We start from the raw sequence: 11,003 nt of genomic DNA, 5'->3' as shown, positions 1-11,003 counted from the left end.
CCACGCTCAGAAACTCGTTTTTTTTCACGACGAGACCAATAAATCGCACCAATGATCTGCCGATTTTGGTGCCGATCTCGCACTAACAACCTCTAATTAACCTTTCAACCTGTTGTCAACTACTTACATTATTGTGTCTTTTTTTTGCTTTAATGTTAAAAAAAAAAAAAAAATCTTGGGTTACATCATGCGCGGACTTTTGGCACAGCGATCTTTGTAAATCGGCAGATTTCACATCGTAACGAGGTTCTCAAAGTTTCTGCTTTGGGAAACAAAAAAAAACAAAAAAAAAGTATGACACAGGAGGTTAATTAAAACGCTTTACTAATTTTTAAATATTTTTGAAAGTAAGAGTGGTCTTTAATGTACATGAAGATGAAGTGTCTGGGGTTTTCCATCGAAAGTAAAATGGAACTCGGTAATATTCTACAAAAATAAATTTATGTAGAAAACCTGTATCTTTGAAAAACTTGTCGTATGAAAATCAATCGGTAATCAAACAATACCGATTTCTCCTATTCGACTTCCAAGAAACTTAAAACTTTCTCAAGACTTGCTGGCATGCGCGCGAGAAAAGTGCGATCGGCAACCAGTGAAAAACTAATTCAGCCATTTCAAGGATATCGTTTGATTTAACCACTGGTCATATACATATTTTTGCCAAACAAACCCCACTAGTATAACGTGTGTCCTCACATTTATGACTCAAGCGGTCGGAAAAACCAGAGCTAATGCCGATTCGAGCGATTTCTATAGGTCGCGTGTGGGTATGTGCTTCCACACTTTTTTTCGGATCCACTGTATTCACGAATTCCAGGCACGAAATTTTCTCGGTAAAAAGGTAGGTCGGTGGGTTAAACGAAATCGGTTTATAGGAGGCCATTGACTCGCTTTTAGGCACATGTAAGGAAGCCGAGAACCCGTTCGTTACTTTTCTTTTCCGTACGCGTCACTTGCACGCCTCGTGATCTTGGCTCTGGAGACGAGTCACACGCCGATCTTTTGTGTGACGTTTTACGAAGGTGTATATGAATATTTAAAATTGTGTGTTGGTGGTTGCATCATCGGATTGTTGGCACGAGAATTTCCATATTGCAGAAGGAATAATCTGGCACAGAAGTAACGCTGCGCCAACTTCAGTTGGGGCCGTATGGAATAAGAATCGGCACCGACAAAAAGAGAAGGGAGATAGAAGAACACGAGTTCGCTGCGTTGTCGAAGAGAAATTATGTGCATACACCAACGACATGGCCAAGTATTTGAAAGTATAGTCACTTGACACGTAAAGTTACAGATATCATTGGCATCATGTTACGTAACGCCTTTTTTAATTATTTTTAATCACTTGAAGATCAGTACCTATCCTGCAATCACTGTAAGTGGTTTTTTTTTTTTTTTTTTTTTTTCATCAGTTGTAGCTTCATAATAAATTCTAGTCATCAATTCCTAATCGGGTGATTAATCTTTCTAAAAACCTCACATTAAAATGTCCTCACCTACAGTGACGTAAAAAAATAGTTCCTCCCGACAAACTGCGCCTCAAACCCCGAAAAAGCCCCCCGTACCGGTCTACGCAATCACGTACCTCACCAAGTATATATATATTTAAAAAAAGGTAAAAAATATGTTTTCGGAAAGAAGTAAAAAAACACGGTGCTCACGATACTTGTCAATCCCGCTCGCAGGAGGAAAGACAGATACGCCACGCTCTTTATTCCCAAAAAAAATCAGATAACTATCGGCCACAAGAGCGCTCGTTTTGTTGAGAGCCATATTTCTACGTTCTCATGAATAAATTTAAAATTGGGCGTTTGATTCATAGCGCAGGCAGGACACGTTTACTGGGTGTGTTTTTATTAACGCCGCTCGCGTACTGTGCCCACTACGTACTATAAACTCTCATCACCGGAAGTTGACGCTTACTAGCTTGGCGTTCCTCCTCCTCGTAAAAGGCAGAAAAAACAAAATCCCTTTTTTTTTGTCACCAAAGTCTGGCGATTAGTGTATGTCTGTTGCCTTTTTTGTAGATTGGTCCTTTGGTAACCATTGCAGCCAAGTATCGTACGCACCTCCGTCTGTCTGGCGCTTTGACTTTTTCTCGCTTCCCAAGTAGGAATCGTAGTTGGAATGTGAAACTTTCAATTAAGTGCGAGACCGGCTACTTTTATACGTCTTGTATACTCTCTAATGACAAATCGGTTGGTGAACGCGATCATACAGAAGCGTGTTGAACTGATGGAACGATGAAATACTAATGAGGATCTCTCCTTGTCGTCGAGTGTTTATCTTGCGAAGCCTTAGACTCATATACCAGCTTGTGATGCTATTCCTCGTGTTAATTATGTTGTTTACGTTCATAGCGGTTCTAATTTTTTTTGGTAAATTTTGTTAATTTTTTTACTTATACTCAAGTACTTCTAATAAACCATGCATTTATTTCAAAATAATTTTCTGTATTTTACAATTTTGTAAAATAACATGTTAAGTGATCCAAATATTTTTTTATAATTTTATATTCTTAATTATTTCAAAATCAAGATTTAAATCATTTTAAATAAGTTCATTTAGTTATTAAATCAGAAAAAAATCGCTCCCAAGTTATTGACACACAGCTGTCTTTAATTCTTTTTTTTTACTATTATTATTATTATTATTATTATTATTATTATTATTATTATTATTATTATTATTATTATTATTATTATTAGTTGAAGGTTGAACAAATATGTAATTACTAGTAATTAAAACTGAAACTAATATTTAACTGTAACAAACATTTGGTAAAAACTGTATCAAATTGTTTGAGTCATGAATATTGTTCGAGTTACAATTTTTCAAAAGAACTATAGTTTTTTTAGTTAAGTTTTTCGTCGAAAAAAAAAACAAACAAAACCGATCGGGATGATACAAAATGGAAATTATAACTTTTTTATTATCAATGAGGTGCAATAATTTCTTAAATGTCATCACATTTTACTAACATTTTACTAACAAAAATCGCAACTATTTTTTCTTTATATCATATTTTTTAAGAAATTTTATTTTCGAACGTAAGAAGGAATTATTTAAAACGGCAAAAATAAACTTAAAAAGTGAATAAATATTCATAAAGAAACTAATGGAAACACTATTACATCATTAAAAATGATGACCTGAGCCCCTCGCACGTAAGAGTAAATAATTTCTCGGAATTCTTCAACTCAATTTGTCCAAAATGTGTTGATCTTACATCAGCTACTTAACTCCGCGAATCAGTGATGGAGAACCTCACATTAGATCTAAATAGCTTCAACTCCAAAGACCAACTAAAACGCACATTCCAATGGTATATTTTATTATTACTCTGTAAACGTTTGAAGATTTGGATTATTTTTACTTTTGGTTATTCCCAAAAATAAACGTGCAATAAAACTAGTTCTTCCGATACATATGCAAATAATCGGACAGCGCACAGATTTATCATAACGTAACGTTAGCAAATAATTTTTTTTCTCCTTCATTCGATGGTTCTCCTTCATAGGGGGGTATCATTCATCCTTTATTCGAAATTAAAATAAACGTTTATCTAAAGTATCTATAAGGAGAGGGAAGACGTAAATCACCGAAATCAATCACTCGCCATTAACCCTGGAATATATAGAGAAATAAATAAGCCTTAGAACGACCTTTTGATTCATAATTCGTATACGACGAATGTTTACGTGATACGATCGTGTGAATTAATCGGGGATGAATATATTTGTGGAAGGTTCAATAATGTTATTCTGTCGATCAAGGGGAAAAACAAAAATTAAATTATCCACTAGAGTGTTTATTTTCGTTTTAAAGTGGTGCGTTACTTTCACCCAAAGAAATTAAATGATACGTGTACTCAGTCCTGGTGGGAATGTAATTATTTTTCAACGGATTTTCACGTGGTTCGTGATTTCTAATTTCGTATAAAACTACTGCTAATGGCCGCGGGAGCATTACGGTCTGGAGGATTGGTGTTGGCAAAATTGGCCCGTGTTCACCTTGACGAGTATATTACTTTTATAGCGGACCAAATCGAATTAAACATTTTAATTGACTGATTGCTCATGATGATCGCCCGCGAGTGTCATTTGTGGCACACCATTTATTATTTTTCACCGAAACTGACGACTCCTTGACAACTCGACTTTCTAAAAACCATGACTCAAGTTTTTAAAATGTAACTGGGTGAATCATATTATATACTTATTTTGGGTTTCAGTCGAAAATTATTATCAATGCCGATGTTTTGTAGAGCAAAAAAATACCGTTTGAAAATAGAACTATCGCTGTATAATGTTTTACTGTTTACCTCCTATATGTTCTCACGTGATACAAAGTATTTGATGCTAGTGATTTCTAGATCACCCAATCGCTTAAAAACTAGAGTAGTGGACCACATAATCGGGGTCACTCGACAAACCCATTCACAACAACCTATAATGAAAACAAAGCAAACCACACTCGTGTTTACACCCATTTATCAACGCAATCTATTTATTATATATTTTACTGTATTAATGACACTTCAAAAACGTACTAATTGGATAAAGTTCCCGCACGAGCACGCTGAGCCCAACAAAAAAAAAAAAAAAAAAAAAAAAAAGGCCGTACGCACCTGCTCTCGACGACAAGCCCCGATACGCCCATCCATCTCTTTGATTGTCCTTTCTCTCCCGTTTCTTTTTTCACTCTCGACAGACACACTCGTTTTTCCCTATCGACTTCTGACCGTTCCTCGCACAAAAGAAAGGAACTATTGCATATCCAACATGCGGTTATCGCCTCTCTTGCGTGAGCTATACGCCCGTCTGGGTAATAGTATACAAGCGCCAATTACGCCTGCGACACAGTTGCAGTGTAGAGAAAAAAAAAAAGACAATGCACTGTGTGTTCCGTACTTGTACACCACCGGATGAAGGGGCGTTTCGCAAATTCGGTACCTTTTTTCCCTCCGATCCTCTGTGATTCTCCCTCGTTTTTGACTCGTGAAACAACATATTTTCCAGTCTGCTTTTCGCACGAATTTGCGTTAGGAAATCGCTCGCGAGGTTGGTTGATAGGGTAATTCTGGCATGAAAAACGAGCCGTTATTTTCTCGCTTGGCATTCAAGATCGGTTAAAAAATCGTTTCAAGTGCTTTTTTTTCTCATTACCTGACATATTAATTCACGTGAAAGTCCTGAAAACATCACCTGGGAAACAAAGTACAGTATACTTTTTTATGGTATACTTGCCAAAGTATTTACGCATCTATACCGATCTCTCACAACATAATAAATAGCCAAATGTCATGGCAAAGATTCTTCATCCAAAGCAAGTGCATGATATGTTCAAGTATTGACAGAGTAAATTTTTCTTTTACAAGCATTAAGCATCCGAAAAAAAGACGAAATAAGCGAAAACAGTCACGTTGAAAGACATGGTCCCATACTTTGGCAAAAAAAATCTACTATTTAAATATTTAACCAGTTAATTTACAAAATTGTCCATAGTGGACGACCAAGTATAAATGTACAAATATCTATTTAATTTAAAGGTGCAGTATCTAAAATAAGCAAGGGAACACGTGTTTTGGTATCTCAGTAGCCCAACTAGTCGATCAAAGGCTACCGAACGCGTGAGCTCTCGACCGGTCCTTCGGAACGAGCGGGTTTTCTCGAGTTTCTCAAGCACGGGACTCCACGACCACTTCAACTATCGTACGGACAAGGAGCCATAGGTAATTCTTTGTTTACATAACATGGTTACCTATTCGGACCACAGAGAGATACCCAATCGGAAATTTTTCCGATTTCTCGTTAATCTGGGTCCCAAATTGTTCTTCTGCCGGTTTTCTTTGGAGAGATCGGTAGTGGGACATGCGTGCTAGTTATATTTTCCAACGCAGAGGTAATGGAGGATCTGCATTGACTTCCTATTCGAATCTGGTTGAGTCTCTCACACTTCCTTTTTTAGAAGGAGTGCAAAAACTCATGCCGATTTGCCGATTTTCAGTCAGTGATTTTTTTTCTTGCTCATTCTAGAAGTCAGTAAAATTATCTGGCATTATTATGCACTACTGATCTGCTCCTCGAAAAGAAGAAGCACCAGCTTTTCGAGTCTTTTGAAATTTCATACACCCGATTGGAACCGATCGGTTCGAGGGTAAGGGAATCGCAAAATCGATCGAGCAAGCGAGGCGCTTGGGACAGTTTTAACAGCTAAGACACTCATGATTATCCGCATCATCTTATCCTTGGTAAATCCACATGCAGGGAGAAAAATGGTGTCTGGACACACGTACGCTTTAGCATACACTCTTGGAGGTGCGCTAAGACCAAGACGTCGGGCTACACTTTTCGAAGCTGCGCGATCGACCATCCTTGGGTGTGTACACGCGCGCGTAGCAAGACTACATGGGTGTACGTGGTTCGTACGAGCTGCCTTTCGCAAGTCCGTCGTTTCGCGCGCGGTGGCGTTTCAAAACTTCCGACGCGTGTGCTGAATGGCAGAAAAAAAAAAAAAAAAGAGAGAGAAGGATTTTTAAGAAACAGCGACGGAGTGCGCACAACCGCCGCGAGTCAACGATCTTCTCGTATACTTATGAGTTGTGGCGGTGATTGCCCACCGTCATCGCGCGAGATCGGTTGTTGATCCCTTTTGTCGATGCCCTTGATTTTCGCTTCTGTTTCCATGCGTTTTTAAGCTAGCTTTTTTTTTTGTTTCATTGAATCGGTGTATTGGATACGGAGTTGGGTTTCGTTCATTGTTTCTCTAAAACTTTCATGCCCAAGTGAATACTCATCGATATTGCGCTTTGATTCCGAATTTAGTTGGTGCCTTTTAAGCAAAGATGAGCAGAGAGTAGAAAATTGTAAAACCCAACTACACCGGTTGCTCCAGAGGCACATAAATCGAGAGGTTTCTCAACGCCCGATTTATTGGAACTGCCGGCGATATCGGCGCGTGGATAATCAAACTGCGTTGCGTCTTTGTGAATTTCATAAAAACCTTGCATTTCGAAACTTTTGTAGAAAGAGAAAACCTGGACGAGCTCACGATTCTCCCCGAAACTTTGTGAATTAGAGTCGTAAACGAATTTCCATACGACCGATTTCTCACAAACTTTCTTCCCAACGAAAGAAGTCGCGAGTCAATCCATACGATACTCTCACATGCATGCATTCAAAGGTACCACAAGACTTACCGCTTTCACCCTCATGGCGCTGGAAAATCTTCGGAAAAGCCCGCGAGTAAGAAATCAAGCTTTTCTTGAATCACCGAACCGAGCAGAGTTTAGAGGAGGGAACGATTTTATGCGACCCTCTTAAAAAAAAAAAAAAAAAAAAAAAAAAAAATGAACACTGCACAGCGGATAGGTCCTTCCGATCTCTTGGTTCCGATTAGTTTGAACAACAGCAACAACAATTAAAACAGTAGCAGATCCTCACACCAGACGGTGGAAAAGAAAAAAAATTTTTTTTTTACCGATTTTCACTAAAAACTCTTCAACTAGGTTTTTGCTCGTTTGATCAACGCGTGTGTATATATATGAAACTGGGTGTATAATAAATATATCCTTAGCCGGCACGCATGATCGGTACCGTCCGCGCGATCGGTTGAATCTGTTCGCTCGTGGGGCTGCAACTAACCGTCAGAGCCCAAGCGAGTGGGCTCAGTGAGGCCTTTTTTTATCCGTCTCTTTCTCGGGCCCCACGGAGGCGAGAGAGGTGTTGTCGGCAAGTACGTATAGGCGAGAGAGAAGGGGACCCCCATAGAAACCGTCTGTGCGCGCGCGCCCGCGTATCACACTTACTTATACGGTACATTATTATTTATTTTCTCGTCTAGCACTGTTGACAGCTGTTCAACGCATAATATGGGTATGTTGTACCAGGGGTATAATACTTAGTTCCTCAAATTCAGAGTGGCTGGTTTGCAGCGCGCCCATCAGCCCTGCAAGTATCTGTCTTTTGTCTCCCCACTTTGCGGCCGATGTTATTAAGTCGCGAGCGATAATTAAGCGGCCTTTCGTTTTGACCATGTATTACCGGTGGTGGAGTAGAAGTGGGTGCTTGTACGTGTGCATGGCTGGTGTTGTGAGGGAGAGAAAAAGAGCGTTTCTTGGGGGGGACTCGGATTTCGTTCGTGTGTGTACGTAAGTGTGGCCAATTGGGGCCCGAGGTAAAATGGGAACGCACGAGTGAAACGCCGCTCGATCGGTTGGAGTGCGGCCGGCGAGCGTTGCTCAAGAGTTACCGGTGACTTGTCATTGGGGGTTTTTGTTTTTGGAAAGATTTTTTTTTTGGGGGGGCAGAGTTTGTTTTTCTTACGCTGGCTTTTATCGGGGCAACAGTGGGGGTACTTGTTTGGCGTATAATGAGCGTATTTTTGGGGAAAACGAGGTCGAAGATCTAGTTGTGAACGCATGGAGCCGATCTGACAGGTCAAAGCGAATACGTGAGATGGTATAATGTATAGGGTGCTTTAAACGGTAAATAAACGGTTTTCGTTTTTTAAATGACGATGGAATAAAACTAAATCATATTTTCTATGCATACAGCATAAAAATTTTTCTTTCATTAACATTAATTTAGACGAATATTTCGATATCTGTTAACCATACCAATAACTTTTAATAACAATAATTTTACCACCAACAACAATATTTTATTAATTATCAGGAACAACTAAACTAAAAGAATATTGAAGAAAAAATAAATATTTTTTTTTTGTATTTAAGAATACTTATACTTACGTTTGCAAATCGAACACAGGGTAAACACCATTGAAACGAAGTAATCATATTTTTATGACTAATTTTGTTTATAGAAAAAAATCTGATTAGGATTCCATCTTTATTTAATTGAAGGATTATAAAAACAAGAGTCTTCAAAGTCTAATAATGATAGCGGCTCAGCCACGTACTTTTTTCATACATCTTATCGATTCATACTTCACGATACTTATTGGTAATTTTTTTTTCGAAGCTACGATTATTCTTATGTTTTTGTAATGTTTTTTTTCAAAATAATTTTTACGAAAGTATTGGTGTTTTTTTATGTATATATATAAAATATGTGTATTTCAAACTAAAATGTTATAACCCTACATAGCTCTTGTTTTGGCTTTTCTGCGATTTTTACTGTTAGTAAATTTTATGTTTTACATTCGTTTAAAATTTTTAAAACTGGAACATAATTTTTTAAAACGAGTTATATTATATTTATCTGCTTAGAAAAAAATTACTTGCGTACTTGAATAAGGATTTTGATTATCTAACAATATTATTATTAAATTAAATTTAAATAATGGTAGGTATCTTCGTTTTTATATCGGAACTTGACGTTTTATCATAAGGGAACAAATATCATATCCAATATCAACAGTATTCATATCAACTTCAAGACACACTAATCTAATCATATAAATGCAAACCACTAGAAGAAACAGATCGTAGCAAATTAAGTAACCTGATTTAACATAACGCATTTACGTAAATGATTTTAATATTTTTTTGTGTTACTTGGCATAATAAAGTTATGAATCTGGAACTTGCGCAATTACATTTTCTAAAAACTTACTGAATCAAAATAAACGTATAATGCTAAAAAAAATACAAGTATAACTATAAGCATGGGATGAGAGTAGACATTACAAACCATCAGAATATGTCAAAAAACCAATTGTAATTTTTAATTCGAATTTATACGTACATACAAATTTGTTTTCATTCTCTTGCAAAGCATTCTAATAATTTTACATCTACTATCTAGGAAAAAAAATTTTCGACACTTATAAATCTATGTTATCAAGAACAAAATTTTTTTTTTTCAGTTGACAATATACTGATAACGATCGAAGACAACAAACGTAAAATTAATGTATACATAAATATATATATATGGTACATTAAATAGTGTGTATAAACTGATGAATCAAATAAATTAGAAACACAGAAAAAATTATAGAAAGCAGATATAAAGTCGCAGTTTGACTTTTGAATAGTTGTCAAAAGACGAATACACACATCCACTTGATGACCTTTTGGTTAAGTAAATTATGTTTTTTTTTAATTACCTACTGTTTGGAAAAAGGCGACACTCTTTGTTTCTTGTTTGTTTATTTATTTTTTTGTTTTTGATACATCGCAGATTTCACATCACACTCACTATTGTTATGCTATACTGTCGTTACTGCTGCTGTACACGCTGTAGTTATCGTCATTATTAACATAATGGCTGTCAAGAGTGAAGATCACAGCATCCGCTAGACACAATATGAGATGGACGCGGTGTCTGTCATTAAGTATATTTATGTCGTGAGTGTGGGCTGTGCACTTTTTGCATTTTATTTCGATACGGTAAGAAACAGTATAAGCCCAAGTTATACACGGTATGCATTCATTATAGTCGATGTTACAGACTTTTTTTGTCATCCTATGGATTTATAGTGTTAATAATAATGATAATCTTGATAATAGCAATGAAAATAAAAATAGTAGTAATGAACAACGTCACCTTTCATCATTTTACCATTTCTTTTTTGCTTACATTTTACGTTTTTATTTTTTTGTTTTTTTTTCAATATTTCTTTTTTTTTTTACTAACGTTGCCGCGGATGGGATGCGCTCTATTTTACGCGCGAAACCTTTTTCGAGGGCGCGTACATAGGTATGGCTTACTTTCTTCTCTCTTTGTTCACTTTTAATAGTGTATATATATTTATATGCATACGTGTATGTATATCTGTATACTTGTATATGCACGACGGAAGAAGTAGAAAAAGAAATACACACTCACTTTTTTTAATATTTAATATCTTTTTTTTTTTTTTTTTTTTTTTCGACATACGACATTCGACATTATGTATTATTTTTTGTTCTCTTTTTTATTTCGTAAGAAATCGCTCGCATTATAACTTATTTTTTATTTTAGTAAGTACGACTTAACAACTTATAGCGTGATACGAGTGTAAATCTGGATAATCGTGAGAAAATCGTCGTATAT

This window comes from Copidosoma floridanum, unplaced genomic scaffold (genome assembly GCF_036245765.1).
Source record: "Copidosoma floridanum isolate Cflo_tuat_1 unplaced genomic scaffold, Cflo_Japanese_pri ptg000009l, whole genome shotgun sequence".
NCBI lineage: Eukaryota > Metazoa > Arthropoda > Insecta > Hymenoptera > Encyrtidae > Copidosoma > Copidosoma floridanum.
This window is presented reverse-complemented; position numbering follows the sequence as displayed.